General features: G+C 37.4%; 2 pseudogenes; both read left to right on the forward strand.

The window, feature by feature from the left end:
- Window positions 1–477: 477 nt before the first annotated feature.
- Window positions 478–4,070, forward strand: LOC112426909 (ribosomal protein uL30-like; annotated as a pseudogene).
- A 34-nt stretch (window positions 4,071–4,104) lies between these two features.
- On the forward strand, window positions 4,105–17,027 carry LOC112422948 (zinc finger protein 267-like; annotated as a pseudogene).
- The last annotated feature ends 8,115 nt before the right edge of the window (window positions 17,028–25,142 follow it).

A 25,142-nucleotide genomic window follows, 5' to 3' on the forward strand; every position in this document is an offset into this window, starting at 1 on the left:
ACCAATGTTACAAATCTGCATATGTACCTTCTGAATTTAAAATAAAAATAATTAAATCCTTTGTGGTATAATGACATGTTAGATTTCTCCAATTCTGGGTTAACAGTTGTAATTAGTGGTGAAAGAATTATTTACTCCTTAAGGCATAGGAATGAATGTTTGTTTACCAGGACTCTTTGCATTCTATAAGCTGCTATCTCTGAAAACTCTTGACCTATAGCCCGAGAAGTGTTTTTATCCCTAAATATGCAGCTAAAACAAATGACTCTACATCTTTATCATTTATTATCTGTACAGTAGACTATAGAGTTAATTTGTAACTCTACTCTTGGGGTAAAATGGTATGTTTAATCCCTTTTTTTCCAGAATGAACCATTTTTGAAAATGTGAGGCTGTGAAAATCCTGCTAAATTGCTGAATTAGGAAAAGGAAATATTTTTAAAAAACGCATAAAAGTCTTACTGCCATGGCTCAATAATGATGAAACAGACAGTGTGGGTTATTCGAGACCTACATTGCTGCAAATGCTCTTCCATCACAATCATTCTGGTAAAAAAAGGAACAATGGGTTAAGAAGGTTTAGAATACTTTTCTGATTCAATTGCAGTGTTAGATTTCTGTTTTTATTTGCTATATAGAAGTCTGTACTTCAACAAAAGATGCCATGAATTTCAAGTTAATATGCTTACACATATATTCTCTGTAGAAGGGTACTAATGTGTTTGAATCGAAGTGCAGCATTTGTGGCCAGGCACAATGGCTCCTGCGTGTAATCTCAGCACTTTGGGAGGCTAAGGTGGGCGAATCACCTGAGGTCAATGAGATCAGACTGGCCAACATGGTGAAGCCCCATCTCTACTAAAAATACAAAATTAGCTTGGCATGGTTGTGCACACCTGTAATCCCACCTACTCGAGAGTTTAAGGCAGGAGAATCGCTTGAACCCAGGAGGCAGAGGTTGCAGTGAGCCAAGATTGCACCATTGCACTCCAGCCTGGGTGACAAGAGTGACTCCATCTCAACAACAACAACAAAAATGTAGCACAAGACCTTTCTTGTGCTGCTCTGTTTGTGTGAAATAGGAAGGCAGAAAGTAAAGCAGAGTCAATCATGATATTTCTAGTTTCTACAGTGACAGCATCTGAAATCTAGTGTTAAGTCAACTAGAAATAATGATAGTATTTACAAACTGAGAAAAAACAATTCTTTATATTTTTAGTTTATTTTTTATAGCTTATAAAATGTAGTTTCTGAATTATTAAGTTAAACAACTTGAACATGCAGATACATAAAATTTCATCTGGATGATAGTATTAATATTTTAATAGCTTATGATTTTGAGTTACAATTGCCTCACTTGGTTTACCTGAAAGCAGTAGTTTATTTTCTAAGTATAAATAGAGAATAGGCTTTCCATAATCCTAAGTATAGAGATCCTTTAAGATTAATACTATGATTATATCTGAATAAAATTTATAGATTTCAAGTAACAGAAATTTTGATTTTTTAATAGATGTGAAAAAGCAATGAAAATAATTTGTTAAAGTGAGTTTTTAAAAAAAACTTCACGTGTTCAGTAAATAACATTTGAAACCACATTGTGACTGACCAGTAATTCCAATCTATTTTATTTTAGTCACTGAGAAAACTTAATTATTCAACAAAGGTATTTTTATATTAGTGGTTTTGAAACTTTCAGAAACTAGATCACTCAATGGATAATGATGTGTATGCAGACTACAAATATTCTATATAATGAGGCTCATTTTACGTTTTAATATAAAAATTCAATATATTTTAAAAATAAAATTATTGCCTTTTTAAGTCAGAAGAGGGATGCCATTGTTAGAATTAATCTACCAAAGTATTTGTTTTAGACTTAATAATAACTACTTTAAACTGAAAATCAAGTTCTACATACTAGCTAAGGGTTAAAAAATGGTATTTAAATTTCTCTTTATTTCTACTAAATTAGAAAATTTAAAGCCGAAATGCGAAGTCAGGAATGAAAACAAGCATTGGATTAGAGTGTGTTTGGCATAATGGTTAAGACTGAAACTCAGTATCAGGTGGTTCCTGATTGCGTCCCAGGTCAGCCAATTATGGGCTGTATGACCTGAATAGTTTTATGTCCTGTCTGTGCTTGACTCCTCAGCTGTACACCGAGGATAATACTGCCAAAATCCTAGGGTTTTGGTAAAATGGAAGCAATTAATGCAAATAAAGGTGCCAGAAGAGTACACAGCACATAGCAAGTGTATGGACAATTTATAAGCTCTTATTTGTTGATTCTGTTAGATCATGATAAATGCTAATCCTGAAAACAAGGTGGCCACATTAGTAGTTTGTAACCCGTTTTCATTCTTATTCAGTCTGTGGTAAAATAGAGGTTGGCAAATTCCCATATATTCATATATGACATGGGTATAAATATGAAAAGATTTCTTATTGAGTACTATTCACACTCCAGTAACACTAGACAAATAAGTATTTAAATACTGGATGTTTGTCAATTTTAAAATTAGAGAAGGAGGCAAACTCTTTTTTCATCTATTGAATAAATTCCTTATGTTCATTTGTTAAATTTAAATGTAGTTTAAAAATATAAATTCAAATAACTTTTCTTCTCTAACAAGTGAAGGAAATTATTTATTTAGATATTTAGAGAATTTTAAAGAGTTGCTTTAGAGTCTTTTAAAGTATTATATTGTTTTGAACATAAAAAATCAACATTTGATTCCTGAGTGTTGGGTTCAGACTATTCATGATATTAAAAGTTTACTTACCTACATCACGAAATGAGCAAGCCAGTTGAAATAAAAATATATATGTGTATGTTTCCTGGAATTTTAAAAGGAAAAATCATTTTTTCTCTAGTCTAATTTCTTAAAGTTTTTCTCTCTCTCTTTTTTTAATTACTAGTATTTTAGATTGACAAATTAAAGATGCATACATTTATGGGATACAATGGGATGTTTTAATATAGGTATATAATATGAAATAAGCCATATTAAATAACATTTATCAGCTCACTTAGCAATCATTTTTTGTGGTGAGACATTTGAAATTTACTCATGGTTATTTTGAAATATATAATACAGTACAGTTTACTAGAGTCATGCTGCTGTGTAATAGATCTCAAAACTTATTTTCCCTATTTGAAACCTTGTACCCTTTGATCAACAACTTCTTATTTTCTTCCCACCACTCCCAGCCTGTAATAACCACTATTCCACTTTCTACTTTTTTGAGTTAAACTTTGTTAGATTCTACATATACATGAGATCATGCAGTATTTGTCTTTCTTTGTCAGGTTTATTCCGTCTAGCATGGTGTCCTCCAAATTTATCTATATTGTTTTAAATAGTAAGATTTACCCCTTTTTAAGACTAAATAGTATTCCATTGTGTATCTATACCACATTTAAGAAAATTAATTTAGATATATTAATGTATTCATCTATTGGTTTGAAACAATCGTTTCTTATTTAGGGATTTTTTTTGTCAAAACAGGTGTGTCTCAGATTACTAGAAGTGAAATCTCATGCCTTGGAATTGCCAGATAAACATTCCTTGGCCTTTGTTGTATGCATCAAAAGGATTGATGGCGTCAGTTTACTGGTGCAGAGAACCATTGCAAGTCTTCGCCTAAAGAAAATTTTTAGAGGTGTGTTTGTAAAAGTCACCCCCACCCAGAACCTAAAAATCTGCTTATAGTGGAAGCTTATATAGTGGGACCTTATGGGACCTGGGGATTTCCAAATCTGAAGTCTGTCCAGGATCTCATTTTGAAACGTGGACAAGCCAAGGTCAAGAATAAGACCATCCTTCTGACAGACAACACAGTGATTGAGGAGCATCTGGGGAAGTTTGGTGTCATTTGCTTGGAAGACTAGTAATGAAATTGCCTTTCCAAAGAAGCATTTCCAGGAGATCTCATGGTTCTTGTGCCCTTTCCACCTCTCAGTGGCCTGTCATGCTACCAAAAATAGAACAGGCTTCCTCAAGGAAATGGGCACACCTGGGTATCGAGGTGAACACATCAAGCAGCTTACCCGTCAGCTGAACTAGACCCATTTGCCAAAACTGCAGTGAATTTTTATCAATGAAATGGAAGCATGTTTTTGGCTTTTTGGAGAATTTGTATCAAGTATATTCAGAGAAGATTATTTTCCAGTTTATCTTCAAAAACTGGAAAGGAAGGGTCAAAGAAAAGACAGTAGCTTATATTCACGGCAAGTAACTCTCATCACAGTCCAGTTCCAAGGAAAATTCTAGAGTTTTCCACATTGGCTGCCACCTTATCTGAAAGCAGCATATTCTATGGAGGAAGGAGTCCTGCTTTGTTCCATCTTCTATTCTAGGGTTTAATGTTGGTAAATGACTAACTCTAACATTTGTACAAGCTCCCTAAGACTCCTGCAGCAATCAACCAAGCACAGGGACGTAATTGAATCTGGAGATTCCTGGGGACTTGTTTTGAAAAATACATGACATACATATAGGAAGAAAGACACAAAAGTAAATATTCATTTGTCTCTGCTGTAAGTCTATGTTCTAACTTTTCAGTGATGGCTTTGAGAGCTCTCAGACTTGACTGGCTCTAAGTGTATCTGGTGACTTTTGTATTCTAACCTGAAACTGGTTTAGTACTTTTTCCTAAAAGCTCAAGATTTGAGAATGGGGACTCCTTCACCAGAAAAACATGTATAAACTCAAAATGTTGCTTGCAGTTCTATGGTGTTTAGACCTTTCTCAATTACCTGTGCTCTTTACCGGTTTTGTTTGTTTTGTTTTTTGTTTTTGTCTTTGTTTTGAGATGGAGTCTCACTCTGTGCAGTGCAGTGGCATGATCTCAGCTCACTGCAGCCTCCACCTTGTGAGTTAAAGTGATTCTCCTGCCTCAGCCTCCCAAGTAGCTGGGATTACAGGCATGTGCCATCATGACTGGATAATTTTTGTATTTTTAGTAGAGACGGAGACAGGGTTTTCACCATGTTGGCCAGGCTAGTCTCGAACTCCTGACCCCAAGTGATCTACCCGCCTCTGCCTCCCAAAGTGCTGGGATTACGGGTGTGAGCAACCGCACCTGGCCCTTGTGTACCTTATGTGAGGAAGTCCTGCTCTTAATCAGTATATGTCATGCAGACCCTGATCTTGCTACTCTTGTTCCATGTCCTGTAGAAGACCAAAGTTTACCAAGATAGCTTTTTCCCTTCATGTTGGCAGACAGTGTTGCCCCCCTGCACCATCTATAACTCAGAAATGCCCACTATTTCTCCCCCTGGGCTTCAGGATAGAATTATCTGGTTTTTCTGATGATCAGCACTCTCCCTTAAAACACAAATCAGGAAGGAATTAACAATTTTCTTCGTTTGGCATAAATGAAATTAGCACTGATTGGCTTTGTAGGCCCCAGACAGGCAGGCAGCTTAATTTGTTCCTTGCATATTCTAGTTTCCAGAAGTATTACCCCTTGTCCTGCTGGTAATGACATAGTAGCTAGCAGACCAGCAACTGGGTATCTGGGGATTTTAACCCTGAAAACAGTGGGTTTGATAGTGCTTGTGTTTTTCATCAGTGTCCACCCCAAGTGGGTCTGAAGTTCCTGCTACTGTCTTCACTTAGTTACCCCCCACTTGCCATCTGAGCAATTGGTGAGGATGTGCCAGGCCTAGGTTAAACTTGGAAACATGCTTGACCATTCTATTCCCTGCTCCTTTCAGATCAGTTTGGCTGCAATTTTGACACCTGGGACCCTCAAGCATAGCTGGGAAATCAAGTTAGGGGTATAACTGCCTTAAAATATGCCCACTTATGAGGTAATTAGATTGATTCTCTCCAGAGGTAACCTGCCAAGAAGAGATGCTATAGATGTTACTCTTATACTGTAAAACATTGTGAAATCAGATTACTTTAAAATGATGTATTACAAACTTATGGAAAAAGCAGGTATGACTATGGAAGCCCAAGGCTTATATCCCAGCTGTCTTACACTAAATATGGGTACAGTGTTTCCACTCTTGTCTAAAAATGGGAGCTAATACCCTCCAACCTGTTTGCCTGACATGGTGGCTAAAAGGATTAAGCAAAACAATAGTTTGTAATTTATTCTGTCAGAGCAAACTGATGGTAAATAAAAGGAATAAGTTGACTAAAAATAACTTTTTTTAAAAAATAAGAAAAACCATAAAACATGTTTGTAATTTATAATTGTAAACAAATAAAAGATATTATGAAAATCAAATTCACATCTTTGAATGGCTTGGCATAATAGCCATGTTTTTTTAAATGGCTAGATTACTGACAAAAAGCAAAGAAAATATTTTGGTTTTGCTCAATCATTAAGTTTTTGACCTTCTAAATCTAAAATACTGCCAAAAGGATTTGAAGGGAATATTTTTTAGGTGGCTTCTTAGGGTTTCCAATGCAATACAAGAAGAATTTTGATAGGCCAAAAAAAATGCATTCTACATACACAAATTTCTCTTCTCTGATCGGTTTAACATTGAAAATTGAAGGTTGAAAATTTAGTGTCTCAGTATAGAGTAAAAATATTTATTTTTCAGTCAAGCAAATAATTCTGTAAAACTAATGGGTAACAGATACTTTTAGCTGACCAAAATAAATAAATAAATAAATAAATAAATAAATAAATAAATAAATAGTATGACTATATTCAGTAAGTATCTAGCCATGCAATTGGCAGCCCAATTAAATTCAACCCCCAATATGTGCAGGTGAAAAGCATTTATGTGCAATGTGCTGCACCTCCAGTTAGCACTTTCTTCTACCTGTCTACAGAGATACCAATTATCCCTAAGTAACTCAGAGTAAATACTGGGAACTGAGAATGCTGTGTGCAGAGTGATTGCTGGGAATATGGTTAATGCATTTCTTCCATATTAAAAAAAATCATGAATCCTCAAAAAGGCTTTTAGTAAAATACTTTATTTCTAGTGCTCAATTTGGATTCATGGAAAATTTAATATTCCGGGTAAGTCAGAGACACTTAAATGTCAACCAAATTTTATAAAACATATTTGAATGAGATCAAGTCTTTGGTGAGAATTTTATTAGTTAATTTAGAGAAAAATTAAAAACCAATACTTTGGGCCAAATAACAGTGTTTGGCATAGGAGTACCACCCAAACAAATGCTCTTCATCATCATTATCGTTAAAGTAGCAATAGCACCACATGCTTTCTGGAACCAGCTGGCCTGTTTTTCACTTGTGTAAAGTGGTGAATGCACTGAAATAGTGAAGGAGGGTAATATAAATTAATTCTTCTGTGAAATACAATTTTTAATAAGAAGTATTTGTTGTAGAACTATAGATGAGTTCTACATGTATAGTTCTACAAATACAGATATTTGTATGAAGTTATATTTTTACTTTTAGTAACAGAATAACTTCATTCACAATATTCTCTTTTTCTGCTGTGTATTTGCTAGCTTTGGGTCAAATATTACCTGAGCTCAATAATGAATATTTATTTCACCACAAACATTTTATTGCTGACAAATTTTAATATTTTGTTTAACATACATTAGCTTTTGGTGAAAAAAATTGTTTTTTAGTGTGTTGTTTATTGCTGAGAAGTGTCCATTCTGCCAAGAAGCTGCAATTGTCAGCTCTACCCACATTGACTAATACTGAGTGAAGTGATTGTGTGGATAAGAAGCAAATGAGTCTTTTCTGTATCTCCTTTATTTATTGACTGAAGAAAGAGGAGGATGCATATATAAAATGAAAGAAGATATCCCAAAAATATCATGAAGAAGTCATCTTAACCAGAAAAAAAAGTAGGGGATGGTTATGTCAGCAGAAAAAATTATTTTGCTAAGCCTCTGAAATATTAGTATACAACCTGCATTGCTTTAACAGATATATTATTTCTTCAGTTTTGATTCTTCAGGATATGATTTAATTCCCTGGTGAATCAAAACTGAGAGGAGAATAACTTATTTGTTAAAGTAAGAGTTGTAAAGAAGATCCATTACTTTTGACCAATATCTCCTCCACCCCCAACTCCAGGCAATCATCATTCTACTTTCTGCCTTTATGAATTTTTTTACACTCTACATAGAAATGAGATCATACGATATTTTTTTTTCTGTGCTGACTCATTTCATGTAGCACAATATTTCCCAGGTTCATCAGTGTTGTTGCAAATAACAACTTCCTAGCATCCCATTGTGTAAATATACCACATTTTCTTTATCCATTCACCTGTTGATGGATACTTGATTTTTATCTTAGCTATTGTGAGTAATCCACTTCCTTCTCTTTCATTTGTGTTTATCTTTTTTCCTACCCTTTTTTATTTCCAGGAATAGTTTAATTTTAAAATATAAATTATAATTGTTAAATACCTTGATTTTGATGCCTTCTTTTTGGTTAATATTATGATGGATTGAAAAATAAGTTTAAAAAAATACTTGGATTAAGGCCATTACTTCATTAGTAACATAATTGGAGACAAAACAGTAAGGAAAATCAATATTGATTAGTGAAATAATAATTAGCCCTGGTAGTTATTTTCTCTTCTACCTAACATGAAAGCTGCCTCTTTGTTTCATTTCTCCCAGTGGTGAGAAAGAGGCTTCTGATCAAATTGGTCAGCATAGAATTTTGTAAAATTTACTCTTTTGATCTGAAAATTAAACTAATCTATTACCAGTAAAGTTCCTGTGTTTTTTTTTTTTTTGTTGTTGTTTGTTTGTTTTTTTAATTTGAGATAGAGTGTCGCTCTGTCACCTAGGCTGGAGTGCAATGGCACAATCTTGGCTCACTGCAAACTCGGCCTCCTGGGTTCAAGTGATTCTCCTGCATCAGCCTCCCTAGTAGCTGTGATTACAGGTGTGAGCCACCACGCCCAGGTAAATTTTTTTTTTTTTTTTGTATTTTTAGTAGAGACAGGGTTTCACCATGTTAGCCAGGCTGGTCTCTAACTCCTGACCTCAGGTGATCCGCCCACTTCAGCCTCCCGAAGTGCTGGGATTACAGGAGCCACCACGCCTGGCTGATTTTTTAATATGTATTGTTTTACTCTATTCTGTTTAAATTCTTCAGAAAAACTAAGCTGACAAAGCATGCATTTAAATTTTTTGGAATTAAAATTACTTAAAAACATTTTTTATAGAAACTAAAACTGGGCCGGGCGCGGTGGCTCACGCCTGTAATCCCAGCACTTTGGGAGGCCGAGACGGGCGGATCACGAGGTCAGGAGATCGAGACCATCCTGGCTAACACGGTGAAACCCCGTCTCTACTAAAAAATACAAAAAAAAACTAGCCGGGCGAGGTGGCGGGCGCCTGTAGTCCCAGCTACTCCGGAGGCTGAGGCAGGAGAATGGCGTGAACCCGGGAGGCGGAGCTTGCAGTGAGCTGAGATCCGGCCACCGCACTCCAGCCTGGGTGACAGAGCGAGACTCCGTCTCAAAAAAAAAAAAAAAAAAAAAAAAAGAAACTAAAACTAAAAATAATTTTAGATTCTTAGAAAACATCTCTCAAATGTTACCTTCCTCTGACAGTAGATATCTATTTTTCTATATTGCTATGAAACAGCTTTGTCTGTTTTCTGTGGCCAACTCCATCATTTCTATTCTATTTTGTTGTACAGTATTTATGTTATGAATTTTACATTTAAAAGTTATAGTCCATGGAATGTCATTTTCAAACAGTTGACAAACCTTTTTCCATGTAAAACTATTTGCTTAATTAACACTTTATTTTCACTCTTCAAAGTCATTTCAATTGGATGAAAAGCAAAGGGAAAGTTAGGTGAGTGTGCTGAGCTGGTCCTCTCTAGTGTCCATCTATTCAAATTCACACAGGTAATCTTCTAATGAAAGAGGATGCACTTCAACAGCAATGTGGAACACATGTGAAAAAAGAGAAAACACTGCCTTTCAGGAAAACGAGTTAATTGTTCTTATTCTGTGTGTGTGTTGATTGTAAAGTTGAGAATAAAGACTAAAGTGAGAGAGAGAGAGAGAGAGAGAGAGAATACATTAGTAGTGCAATGCAATGCAGATCCTATGCAACCTTCTTGTTTGTCAAACATACCCTGAATGGTTTTAAGTATTATGTTGCTGTATCCCTCACTTATTGGACTCTGATGATCATTTTCTACTTTAACAATTTAAATATGCACTACACATCATCCAGAGTCTTGTCCTTGATGCTTAAGTGCTCAGACATAAAGCTATTGAAAATATTATTGGTAAAAGATGTAGTTTTATTTATTTTGCTACAGAGCATTTGATGCTTGTAAGCTTAAATCCCTTGAACCTTTGAAAACATGGTTCAGTTTTTCCTTCATTTGGAAAGCCAAATTTAGTTAGGAGTAATAAAACAATAAACTTGAATATAAATCATATTGGAATTGAACCCAAATTATTAAATATTACATTTGATAAATGAATTTGTGTCAGAAATGTTTTTAAAATTTTGAATAGAAAGTGTGATAAAGCTTAAACTTGAGAAATACACATGCTTTTATGACAAATCATTTTCTGATTATTTAAAGTTTCAATTTTGCAGTGTTATATAGTAGACTTCAGTACAAGTTGGTTGTGTTTAAAATGTGAATACTAACATATCAGAGAAAAAATGTTAATAATAAAAAATACAAAACAAAGCGTGATTAGAATGTTGGTCGTTGGAGACCTTGGAGTTTTTTGTTGTTGTTGTTGTGTTTTTAGTTAAAAATATTTAAATGAGAGAAACACAACAAAGGAGATGCGGCATAGAGTAATTTGTTGCAAAGGAGGAAGACTATTTTAAAAGTTAGGTGCAGAATAGCCAGTACATTCTGAGAGAAAAAGGATTCATGGCAGACGGTTTATAAGAATGAGACAGCAGATGTGTGGTATTATTTCTGAGGGCTCTGTTATGTTCCATTGGTCTATATCTCTGTTTTGGTACCAGTACCATGGTGTTTTGGTTACTGTAGCCTTATAGTATAGTTTGAAGTCAGGTAGCATGATGCCTCCAGCTTTGTTCTTTTGGCTTAGGATTGTCTTGGCAATGCAGGCTCTTTTTTGGTCCCATATGAACTTTAAAGTAGTTTTTTCCAATTCTGTGAAGAAAGTCATTGGTAGCTTGATGGGGATGGCACTGAATCTATAAACTACTTTGGGCAGTATGGTCATTTTCACGACATTGATTCTTCGTATCGTGAAAACATAGAATGTTTTTCCATTTGTTTGTGTCCTCTTTTATTTTGTTAAGCAATGATTTGTAGTTCTCCTTGAAGAGGTCCTTCACATCCCTTATAAGTTGAATTCCTAGGTATTTTATTCTCTTTGAGGCAATTGTGAATGGGAGTTCACTCATGATTTGGCTCTCTGTTTGTCTGTTATAGTGTGTAGGAATTCTTGTGATTTTTGCACACTGATTTTGTATCCTGAGACTTTGCTGAAGTTACTTATCAGCTTAAGGAGATTTTGGGCTACTACCATCTGATCTTTGACAAACCTGATAAAAACAAGCAATGGGGAAAGGATTCCCTATTTAATCAATGGTGCTGGGAAAACTGACTAGCCATATGTAGAAAGCTGAAACTTGAGCCCTTCCTTACACCTTATACAAAAATTAATTCAAGATGGAGTAAAGACTTAAATGTTAGACTTAAAACCATAAAAACCCTAGAAGAAAACCTAGGCAATACCATTCAGGACATAGGCATGGGCAAAGACTTCATGACTAAAACACCAAAAGCAATGGCAACAAAAGCCAAAATTGACAAATGGGATCTAATTAAACTAAAGAGCTTCTGCACAGTGAAAGAAACTACCATCTGAGTGAACAGGCAGCCTACAAAATGGGAGAAAATTTTTACAATCAACCCATCTGACAAAGGGCTAATATCCAGAATCTACAAAGAACTTAAACAAGTTTACAAGAAAAAAATCAAACAACCCCATCAAAAAGTGGGCAAAGAATATGAACAGACACTTCTCAAAAGAAGACATTTATGCAGCCAACAGACACATGAAAAAATGCTCATCATCACTGGTCATCAGAGAAATGCAAATCAAAACCACAACCAGATACCATCTCACACCAGTTAGAATAGGATCATTAAAAAGTCAGGAAACAATAGGTGCTGGAAAGGATGTGGAGAAATAGGAACACTTTTACACTGTTGATGGGACTGTAAACTAGTTCAACCATTGTGGAAGACAGTGTGGTGATTCCTCGAGGATCTAGAACTAGAAATACCATTTGACCTGGTTATCCCATTACTGGGTATATACCCAAAGGATTATAAATCATGCTGCTATAAAGACATATGCACATGTATGTTTATTGCGGCACTATTCACAATAGCAAAGACTTGGAACCAACCCAAATGTCCATCAATGACAGACTGGATTAAGAAAATGGGGCACATATACACCATGGAATACTATGCAGCCATAAAAATTGATGAGTTCTTATCCTTTGTAGGGACATGGGTGAAGCTGGAAGCCATCATTCTGAGCAAACTATGGCAAGGACAGAAAACCAAACACCGCATGTTCTCACTCACAGGTGGAACTGAACAATGAGAACATTTGGACATAGGGTGGGAAACATCACACATCGGGGCCTGTCGTGGGGTGTGGGGATGGGGGAGGGATAACATTAGGAGATATACCTAATGTAAATGATGCATTAACGGGTGCAACACACCAACATGGCACATGTAGACATATGTAACCTGCATGTTGTGTACATGTACCCTAGAACTTAAAGTATAATAAAAAAAATAAATTATGGTAATGTTCACACACACAAAAAATGAGACAGCAAAAATTGTAACTAGGGAGACTCCATGGGAGTCTTATATAATTATTAGGAGATGGGAAGAGGTGTTACTAGTAAGCATGTTCTGGGTTGTCCTCTTGGTGCACATACACAGTGGGTGTACATGCTTGTTCATATGTCATATGCCTCATTAGCATCTTAAATCTCCACTCACGAGTGTGTTTTACACTATTATAATAAGTAAATGGTCAGTATGTTGACAGGTAAAATCAAAGTTTGCATGCTGTCTACAGGGAAAATTTCCTACTGGAGGTAGCTTTGCTTAAATCAGCTGGAATACAATGCAAATACTTTGGCTTATTGTGTTGATGATATGCAGTCACCATGCAATCACCATGGTTGCTGCATCCTGAGGACGTGGTGACTTTCTTGACCACCTATCCTGCCTCAATAGTACTTGTCTTGATTTATTTCCAACGATCAACTCTGGACTAATACTAAACTGTTTCATCAATATTGTCAGCAGTGGGAAAATCAAAATTCTTAAACATATTTGAGCTTGATTAGTGTCATTAGCTGTATCCCCAGAATAAATTATTTTACAGCCTTGGAGCTTCAATATTTATTATTAACCAAAGTACTATTTCCTCCAGGGCTGATTTAATTCATACATGGTGGCTATAAGTATTTTTCACTGAATGTCTTTTCTAAATATATTATAGTAATTATTTAAGAATAAAAATAAAACCACTCATGTTTCAAATATATTATAATCAATGTGTTATGTTTTGTCATATTTAATGTATTTATAATTTCTAAAATATGACAAATAAGAATTTTATTATTTTTTTCCAGAATAACAGACTAAGGGTTTCTAAATCATGATTTTGCTTACTTTTGCATATGGTTTTGACTGCTACCATTGAATTTAGGTTGAATTTTAAATGCACTGTTTAGCTTGTGTGGTTTTTGGTTCATTTGTGAAAGCAAATATAATAGACTTCGACTAACTTGGCTTCATTTCTTCTCTCTTGCTCTTATTACATCTCGGGCTTTAAAAATGAGTAGGATTCAAAGAAGGTTGGTTTTGAATCAAGCAACAGAAAAATCCCAGAAAAGACTGAGGGAAATAGCTACTGGACATTGCCTTTCAGTGAGATTTATGCATGAAACAGAGTTCAATGAAATTCATAATATTATTCCAAGTTTGTTAAATTTAGAAACTGACTACTTAAAACATATTGGGACACTTGTCTTAGTTTGTCTATGACACCCCTAGCTTGGGGAACTGGACATTACAGAAAAGGATATTGCTACTATAATAAGATTGGGAATAAATACTTACATGTTTGTAAACATTTCTCTTAATAATCCTTAGACACGTGTCATTCTTGCTCAGTCATGTTGGCACAACTGTTTATGATTCCAGAGACTGCTTCCCACCAAATTCAAGCCATGGTGTTTTCAGCTTTTTATGTTTTTTCTTTTTTTTTTCTTTTACCCAGTATGCCTCACAGTTGACATCATTATGTTGGGGTTCCCCAGGCAATCCCTGAGACTTAGGCCGAGGCGGGCAGATCACGAGGTCAGGAGATGGAGACCATCCTGGCTAACACGGTGAAACCCCGTCTCTACTAAAAATACATTAAAAAAAAAAAAAATTAGCCGGTCGTGGTGGCACGAGCCTATAGTCCAGCTACTTGGAAAGCAAGGGAATCACTTGAACCCAGCAGACAGAGGTTGCAGTGAGTAGAGATTGCGCCACTGCATTCCAGCCTGGGCGACAGAGTGAAACTCCGTCTCAAAAACAAAAACACACACACACACACAAAAAACAACAACAACAAAAAAAAAACAAAACAAAAAAATTAACCAAACGTCATCAACAATTTAATAGGCCAGTGGGATTTCAAGAAAATAGATTTGTTTACCCATTATCAATCAATATTAGCTAAAACTAGAAAATTTTAAACACACCATACACAAAATAAAATCAGTCAACTAGCTCCAGACTTAATCTGATTAAAACAAGACTTCTCAGTACTTGAAAACACCAAATTATTGATTAAAAATATTCATTATTGATTAAAAATATTCATTTCTGTGTAACTGCACTGTGCTGTGGTGCACAAATACAACAAATTTTCTTCCTTCTAAATGCGACCATTCTTGGCTTTGTGTTCACGTAGGCACTGCAAACTCAACTGGCTTTAGTCACGCTAATATATTTAAGTTCATATATCAATTGAGAAAACAAAGGGACCTCAAGTTTTTGATTCAACTATCATGGTGTTCTCAACGTGGTGTAATTTTGTATATTACATTTATAAAGTATTTTCACCTGAATTTAATAATTGGAATTTTTAAAACTTTTGGTATCTTTCAGATATGTTTTCTCATAATACTCAAGGCCTCTTGAGAAAAAAGCGGATGGAAGCATCATTCCAAAAATTGATATTGGATAGATATGGGAGCTGTGGCCCTCAGAATTTACACTTAAGAGTGGGGAAGTGAGGGTAAGTATGGCAGTCACAACGGATGTTGTGATGGACATACAAAATGTAGCACAACTACCTGTAACAAAAACGTCACTGCTATAAGAGGTCAAAAACAAAAAACTCCATCTATGTCAGTTGCTTTTTCTAATCCATGTGTTTCTGCAACTAAATGTCAACATCAATTTTTGAAACATACCTTTTCTTTGAAAGAAAATTTGGAAAATCTGAATAGTGACTTAGTCCACGTTTCAAATAATCTTATAAACCAGTTAAAACATAGAATTGGAGTAAATGTTCAGTCAAATATTTCTGAAAAGAAAATATTTAAAAATGAAGCGGTGATTTCTAAATATGATCAATTTGATGGGTCCTTTGTTAAAAGTTTGTTTTACCAACAAATAACACCTCATTCTGCTTGCGATCGATATAGAAAGGTCTTCATTCATTCATCATTGATTAATCAAGTCAGGAAATAGATAATTTGGGAAAATATCACACATATGATAAAATTTTGACAGCCTTTAGGCAGGTCTCTACCAGTATATTTGTATTGCAGAGAAAAATCAGTGCAATAAATCTGATACAACATAAGCCAAGGCATAAGCCCCAGAAGACGTCAGAAAACTCATTTTCTACAGAACCATTACAAATGTAAAAAATGTGAGAAAGTCTTTCATGAATGCACCAACCATATCCATCGGAGTATCCATATTCAAGAGAAGTCTGCCAAATGTAACAAGTGTGTAGAAACTTTTATGCAGTCATCAAAACATACTCAGCCTCAGAAAATCCATGTTGGAGAAAAGTCACACAGATATAATAATGGTGAGAAAATCCTTAGTAAATTGTCAAGTCTAAGAAACTATAAGATAATCCATAATGAAGAGAAACCTTACAAATGTAAAGAATGTGACAAAGCCTTTAACCATCGTTCACACCTTACTCAACATCAAATAATTCATACTGGAGAGAAACCATACAAATGTAAAGAATGTGACAAAGCCTTCAATTCTAGTTCACATTTTACTATACATCAGAGAATTCACACTGGAGAAAAACTTTACAAATGTAAAGCATGTACCAAATATTTTACTTATTCTTCAAATCTTGTGCATCAGAGAATTCATATTGGAGAGAAACCTTACAAATGTAAAGAATGTGGTAAATCATTTAAAGTGTCTTCAGCCCTTACTCAGCACAAGAGAATTCATACGGGAAAGAAGCCCTACAAATGTAAGGAATGCAGCAAAGCCTTTAACTGTAGGTCGTACCTAACTAAACATCAGATAATTCATACCAGAGAAAAACTTACACATGTAAATCATGTAGCAAATCTTTTTCTCGTCCCTCAAGTCTTATTATCCACCAGAGAATTCATACTGGAGAAAAACCCTGTAAATGCAAAGAATGTGGCAAAACCAGCCTTTAATTGTAGTTCACGCCTTACTTGACATCGAAGCATTCATACTGGAGAGAAACCCTACAAATGTAAGGAATGCAGCAAAGCCTTTAACATAGGTCATGCCTAATTAACATCAGAGAATTCATACCAGAGAAAAACTTGACAAATGTAAAGAGAATTCATACTGGGGAAAAACCCTATAAATGCAAAGAATGTGGCAAAGCCTTTAATTATAGTTCACGCCTTACTCAACATCAAATAATTCATACTAGAGAGAAACCCCACATATGTAAAGAATATGGCAAGTTATTTAATCGATGCTCAACCCTTTCTCGACATAAGATAATTCATACTAGAGAATATCTATAGTTGTGGTAAATGTGGAAAGAGTTTTATCCAAAATTTAGAACTTAAAAATCACCATAGAGTTTATAGGGAAACAGACTTTGCAGACTGAATAAATGGGAGGAAGTATTTAATCAAAACTCAAGTCTGAATGTGTCAGGACTTACACAAAAAAGGACTAAAGCACAGATCCCAGACTTTACATTAAATAAGAATATTTATTATGGAGGATTACTCTAAAGTCAAAGCAGTTATTTATTTTGTTATGTGTTTCAAATGAGCAAAAACATTGATGTTTGGACAAGTAATTATTCAGTGAGCACTTTTTTTAGTAGAGACAGGGTTTCACCATGTTGGCTAGGCTGATCTCGAACTCCTGACCTCGTGATCCCCCCACCTCGGCCTCCCAAATTGCTGGGATTACAGGTGTGAGCCACTGCACCTGGCTACCACAGCTAGTTTTAAGAAAATAAATGCTTCAAAATCAAATCGAACTTATTTATTTAATTTAAAAACTGCAAATGTAGTGGTGAATGACATGAAAGGTCTCTGCTTTCACAGAGTTTACACTGTAAGGTTTGAAAAATAAAAACAATTAGAAAATAAATTATTACTCATATAATGCTGGTAGTATAATTTGGCATGACATTCTGGAAGAGGGCTTGCCAAGGTCAAGGCCTACACAAGCTGAAGATACAAGTATATGTTAATTATATTTGTGGTTGTATATCTACATAATTATATAATTGAGGGTGAAGCTGCCCAAACTCCTCAAAGTAGGACAGCAAAGCAACCATCACAGATGGATAAGACAAATGAAAAGTGAAAGAAAATTAGCAGAAATCAAAGACAGATGCTAAAGCAGTGCAAAATGCTTCACACCACGACAGAAATGGAGTTGATGACGGAGTCTGGAAAACGAATCCTAGTCACAGAAAGGTCAGCAGTGAACGTGGTAAAGTGCTCACAATTCTGGTCCACTGGATCCCACCATCCCTAGGACAGTAAATACCACCACAGTCACCACCCAGCAAGTTACCACCACATCATCTCCTGTTTGTTCCAAAATGAATAAAGTTGATTCTGAACACAAGTGCAAATAAAAAAGTCATTAATCATTTTTTTCAACTAAACTGTCATGGTTTAGTTTACATTTTTTAAAGTTTTATATTTTGAAAATGCAGTTAACAGTTGTATGGCTTATGAAGTTTTTGACACTTGAATTTTTAAAATGCAGTATATTTTAAATTAACAAGAGTAAACTATGTATTTGGTTTATGTATTTAAGGTGCAGACTCACAAATAATGCTCCTGTTTATGATTCAAAAACTTCAAAGTTCAGTTTTCAATCTGTACATACACAGAACAGTGTATCATGCTACAACATTTGTTTTTTAAAGTGGCCACCACAGTTCCTGTCTGTCTGGATATATTTTGAACTGTTGTATGTTAAATATGACATTAAAAAGACACATTATTATGTTTTAGGTAATCTCAGATTGGTGTACACAAACCAACTTTACAAATTACTGTAGGGTTGAGCAAACTATGTATATAATATGACATTAATATCTCTATTTTTTGATGTCTATATCTTTTTTAGAAAAGCCTAGTTTCTATAAAATATCTCCAAAATTTCAGTCTTATTTTATAAAATGGCAAAATAGTAAAAAAGAAATGGGTGGTTTTCTATGCTACATGAATACTGGCACTCAATTAAAATACCAAATAATATAATCAAAATCATTTAGACAGTGGATTTAAATAATTGCTTACTTTTAACTACAGTGATACATGTTCACTAATATTTTATGAATCAAACCTATTAGTATTAGGTTTTATTTAGTAGTAATATATACATTTGATCAAAATGAATATTCATTTTATAAAGCCCTTTGGTGATATAGAGTGTGTCATTTCAGGGCCCAGCACAGAGGTAAAACTGTGACTCAAGAGGCACACCCAGATGACAATTAGCATTGTTTCCCTCACAAATTGACAAAACTTACTGGTGAGGTCCTAACTTTCATAAGAGGATACAATACACTGTTAGAATATTGACGGTCAAATGTGAATCTGGCCAAAGATCGGATGGTGAGTTATATCTGTACCCAGCTTACAGGCCCAGTGATGACTCTTATACCTGCACCCAGCCAATAAGAGAGCTGTTGACTCTCATTGGTAGGCTTAAGCCAAAAAATAAAGTCCTGGGTTTTCTACTTTAAAAAAATAATAATAACAGGCGATTACACATGCACACATATTGTGTAAAGCCCTCAGATGGTACAGTGAGTGTCTTAATAGGACCCAGCACAATGCTGAGATTGTGACTATTGTATGAACACCCAGCTGACTGTTATGATTGTCACCCATACACATGGACAGAGTAGAATAGTGAGTTCCTGAGCCTCACTGACAGACATAGCCCACTGTTGGAATTGTGCCTGTCACATGTGGATTGAGGCACAGGAGGGATGTTGACCCATTTCTGTACCCAGATCACAGGAACATAAATGGTTCTCATACCTGGACCCAACAAACAGGAGAGATGTTGATGGTCATGCCTGGTCTTAGGGCAATGGGCATAATCATATATTTGAGATTGTAACATATACCTGGGAAGGCACAAAAATCTAAAAGCAGATTGTGCACATATGCCATATGAAACCATCAGGTGGCACAGACAGTGTCATAACAGGGACCAGCAAACAGGTGAGATTGTGACTCTCATATGCACACCCGGCTGACAGTAAGAATTCTCACCCTCCCACAAAAACCCAGTCTCCTTATGATATTCTGAATCTCACACTCAGAGGCAGTCAAAAGTTGGAATTGTGACTCATATGTGGATGCAATCCACAGGTAGGATGGTGACTCTCACACCAAGATTCAGCACCCCTGTGAGGCTGTGACTCCCCTACTGGGATAACGTCTGCAAGAGGAGTTCAGATGCTCAGGCACAGATCAAGTCCACTGTTGAGGTTGTGACTTGAGTACTTCAACGCAACTCACAAGATACGTTGAGTTTCATAAGTGAAGCTAGGACATCAGTGGGATTTTGAATCTTATCCCTAAACATTTCTTGAGGTGTGATTGTGACATATACCTTTTCCCAGCAGCTGGTTAATTTTACTTTCTTGCCTGGGCCCCGTGTACAGTTGAAATTGTCACATATACCTGGACCATGCACTTTATTTCTGTGCCTCTTCAGCATGAGCCCTGCTCTCAGGGGAAATTGTGATATATCTCTGAGGAAATCCTCAAAGTGAAGTGACTTCTTTCATACCTGGACCCTGCCCTTGGTTAAGATTGTGACATATCACTGGGCCCTTAATGCAAATGATGTAACTTCTGTGCCTGGGTTCTAATTAGAGAAGGCATTGTGAAATATCTCTGGGCCCATCACCTAGGTGATGTAACGCTGCCTTCCTGCCTGAACCTGCCCCCAAGAGGCATTGTGACATATCACCAGGCCCAGCTCCCAGGTGTCCTGCCTTGGCCCTGCCCACAGAGGGCAATGTGACACATTGCTGTTTCCAGCACCTAGGTCATAAGACCCTCCTGAATTGCCCCTGCTCCCAGGGGGGACTTTGACCTCTCATTGAGCCAATCAGCTAGGTGATGGGGCTCTCCTCTGCTGCCCAGATCCTGGCTAAAGTGGCAATTGTGACATATCTGTGGCCAGCATCCAGGTGATGTATCTTGTCTCTCCCCACAGTTGGAACTGTGAAATATACATGAGCACAGCTTACAGGTGGGATGATGACTCATACCTGAAAACACTGTGACTCTTGTAGTTAGTCTTAGGGCAACAATGAAGGTCCTGGTTCTTCAACTTTAGGGTGGTCATGGTGTGTTTTGACCATCGTGTACATTGTATAAAGCCATCAAGTGCTACAAAAAATGCCATAATGTAGTTCATCACACAGGTGAAATTGTGGCAGTTGTATGCACACCCAGTCAAAAGTGAGGATTGTCACCCTCCGACATGAATAGAGCCCAGTGTTGAGATTCTGAATCACATGCCAAGAGGCCATAAATTTGGAATTGTGAACCTCATGAGGCAATCCAATCCACAGATGGGATGATAACTCCAAGACCACGATTTAGAACACGTGGGGACTGTAATTCCCCTATTAAAACACAGTCTTCAGGTGAGCTTTGGGCCCTCGTGCACTGATTCACTCCACTGTTGTGACTAACTTGCATACTTGGACTCCACCCACAAGAGGGTTTGACTCTAATACCTTTAGCTGGAAAATGTCCAGGATTGTGAATTTCTCTTGTTGACTGGGCCCAGGTATAAGTTTGATTGCTGTGCCTGTGAGATGGGTTCAAAAGTGAGTCACTGTCTCACCTGTGGCTGCATCTATGTATGACAGTCACAATTCCAAATCTGAATTGCATTTGCACGTGAGATTTAGGACCTCACCACTGAGTACTGTCCCTGTGTGAGGGTTACAATTTTAACTGTCACTTGGATGTACATATGAGAGTCACAACCTCACCTTTGTGCGGGTCCTGTTATGACATCTCTGTACCACCTGAGGGCTTTATACAATGAGCTTTGGTGTCATAATACACTATGACGTTTGTTAAAGTAGGAGACCCAGGTCCATGCCTCTTGCCCTAACCCTTGCTATGAGGGTCAAAATCTCTTCTCTTAGCTGGATCCCATGTATGAGAGTCATCATTTCACCTTTAACCTATGACTATATATATGTCACAATTTCACCTGTGAGCAGGGACCAGACACAAGAGTCACATCACCTGGGTGCTGGGTCAGCTGTATGTCACAATTCTTACTTTGGCCAGAGTCCAGGCAACAGAGCAGAAACACATCACCCACATGATTGGCCCAGTGATGGGTCACAATCCTGTCTTGAAGCAGGGTCCATTCAGGTGAGTCATATCACTCAAATGCTTGGCCAAGAAATATGTCACAGTGCCCCCTGTGCACAAAGCCAAGGCAGGACAGTTTCATCACCAGGGAGCTGGGCCCAACAATATGTCCCAATTCCTCTTGTGGAAAGTGTCCAGGCAGAAGAGCAGAACCACATCACCTAGGTGATGGTCCAGAGATATGCCACGATTTCATCTGTGGGCTGGGCCCTGGGAGAAGAATAACATCACCTGGTGCTGGCCCCAGCAATATGTTACAATCCCAACTGTAAAAAGGTTCCGGGTAAGAGAGGAGAGTCACATCACCTAGGTGATGGGCCCAAAGATATGTAATAATATTCCCTTTGGGGAGTGCCAAGGAAGGAGTCTCAACTCCTCCGTGCTCAGCCCAGAGATATGACACGAAACGCACTGTAAGGAGGTCCCAGATAGGAGAGAAGAGTCCTATTAACTAGGGGTTTAGCCAAGCAATATGTAAAAATTATTCCTGTTGGCAGATCCCAGCCCCCCATCCAATAGAATCAAATCACCTGGGTGCTGCTTCCCATGAAAATCACAAGCACTTTTGAGTGCAAAGCCCATGAAGCAGAGGCGATTCACATTACCTAGGTGATGATCCCAAAGATATTTCACAATGCTCTCTGTGGGGAGGGCCCAGGGAGACAAGTCACCTCACTTGAGTGCTGGGCTCAGAAAACATCACAATCTTCTCTGATGGAAGAGCCCAGGAAAGAAGAGCCCCATCACCTAGGTGCTGTACCCAGTGATATATGAAAATCTGTATTGTGAGCAGAGTCCAGGCAAGTGAGGAGAGTCACTTCTTTTAGGTGATTGGTCCAGAGATATTTCCCAATGCCCTCTGTGCACATAGCCCAGACAGACGACACATAAGCAACATTACCTTGTTGCTTAGCCCAGTGATATGTCACAATGCTTCTTGAGGGCAGGGCACAAACAGGATCGGACATTCACATCATTAAGTACTAGGCTTAGCAATATGTTATAACCTTACCTGTGAGCAGGGTCCAGGTAGGGGAAAAGATTTATATCACCTAGGTGAGAGGTAGAGAGATATATCACAATTCCTTTGAGGGAAGTGTCTAGGCAAAATCATCACATCACCCAGGTGTTTATACCAGGTCGAAGTCACAAGATATCTCTGGGCTGAGACAGAAGCACTGTCAAATCACTAAGTTCTAGATGTATGTCACAATTATACCTGTGGGAAGGCCAGTAATGAGACCCCCAAACCCACACATTTCTCCACTCCAGGTAGGAGAGTCAACAACTCCTGTGAGTTGGGTCCAAGTACACGAGTCACAATCCCAACAGTGGACTGCACCCTCACGTGGGAGCCCCAAGCCCTTCTCCAAGCTGTGTCCTGGTAAGGGAGTCACAGCCTCAATGCTGTGCGCAACCTTGGTGGGAGAGTCACCATTTCACCTGTGGACTGAATCCACTTGTGAGAGTCACAACTCCAAATTCCGACTGCCCATGGGTGTGAGGCTTAGAAGCTCAGTTGTGGGTTATGTACATGTGGGCATGTGACAATTTCTACTTTTGGTTGTGTGACCATACAGGTGTCTATATCTCATCTGTGTACTGGGCCTGTTACAGCATTCTCTGTACCACTCAAGGGGTATATTCAACTTGCATGGGTTTTATAATCCTCTGACCTTCATACAAGAAGACCCAGGACCTTACCCATTGCTCGAAGGCTGGCTATGAGAGTCAAAATCTCTCCTTTTGGCTTGGCTCACATATAAGATTTATCACAGTGCCTGTGAGTTGGGTCCAAGTGTATGTCGCCTTCTCAACTGTGGAGATTCACAGGCAGATGCAGTGAGAGTTGAGATGGGAGGAGAACCGAGATGTTGTCTGTGAGGGTGTAATTGTTATTGTCCTGGGGCTGTTTCTAGATATTTTCAAATAAAATAAATTCAGAGACTTTAACCTAAAGGAGTATTGCAATGGTGGAAGCACCAAGCATAATATCTGCAAACATCTAAAATATTAGGCAGGAAAGAGCTGTGTTTGAAATGGAGGAGGAAGGTAAATTAGAAAGAAGGGTGGGAGAGGAAGGGCACAGTGGAGGGTGACAAAATCCATTCAAGATTAGAGAAGGTTTCACCCTGAAATCAGCCTGTTCTTGGGAGGGGCATAAAGAGGGGTTGTATGTTTACTCAGACTGAAGGTGGAACAGAGGCCAGGGGCCTGGGGGAAAAAAGAAACAAGCAAACTGTGCATAACAAGTATTTTCTTCTGAACTCTGAAGACAAAAGTATTTAATTGTTTATGAGGAACAAATGGGGATATGGAGAATCTGTGAATCTGTGATATCTAAAAGAGGATGTACCATCTAGCTATCAATGGTAAAGGTGTTTCTTTGCAGTAAGCCGGTCTCACAGAACACAAAGAATAAGAGAGTTTTCTTAAACGTCACTGTTTTACCAGGACTCATTACCCACCCTGTCTTTCTTTTCTACTTTTCTTTGCCATATGTATTTTTTGCATTTGGCTTTTTCTGAATTGTATTTATTGTAATAACCTGGCAAACATAGGTGAAATGTTTTGTCAAGTTCTTTGGGTAGTTTTATTAGTTATTAAACTTGACAAAGTGTGTTATGGGAGCTTATGATTTATAGATAGCTGCTGAGATGCATAGATGTGCCCGTATTGGTTGTGATAGGCATGTGCAGTGGGGACAGTGTTGCAGGACTGAGTCCTGAACTTGTGGGGTCTATGCCGACTCTGGGTGGTGTCAGAATTAAGATGTTAAACACCCAGTTGCTGTTGATGAATTGGCTGGTGTTCAACAAACTCCATATATTTGGTGTTAGAACAAAGACATCACAGCAGCCTCGACTGGAGGTATACTGCGGGTCTTTTGGGGAATAAACACTCTATTCTTTTACACACCTGCTGTCACGATGTGAATGTCTTGTGATAATAGGTCTCATCCACGGTCAGAGGGAACTGAGGATTAAAAGGGATGGAGTTCTGAGGGCAGACTCCTCTCCCCACTCTGCTGCTATAGCGCAATTCCTGCACACTCACACATATGCACATTAGGCAATGATGTAGCTACCCCTCTCCCATGACAAGGCTTCACCCTCAGGAACTGTGCTGACAGAACCTCTGCTTCTAGAGTTTTCCACTAATACGGTGCATGAGTTCCCAGTGGACTCATGGCTTAATTCTATGCCCAGATCTTGCATCTGCACCAGTGACCTCTTT

This window comes from Macaca nemestrina, chromosome 18 (genome assembly GCF_043159975.1).
Source record: "Macaca nemestrina isolate mMacNem1 chromosome 18, mMacNem.hap1, whole genome shotgun sequence".
Classification (NCBI taxonomy): Eukaryota; Metazoa; Chordata; class Mammalia; order Primates; family Cercopithecidae; genus Macaca; species Macaca nemestrina.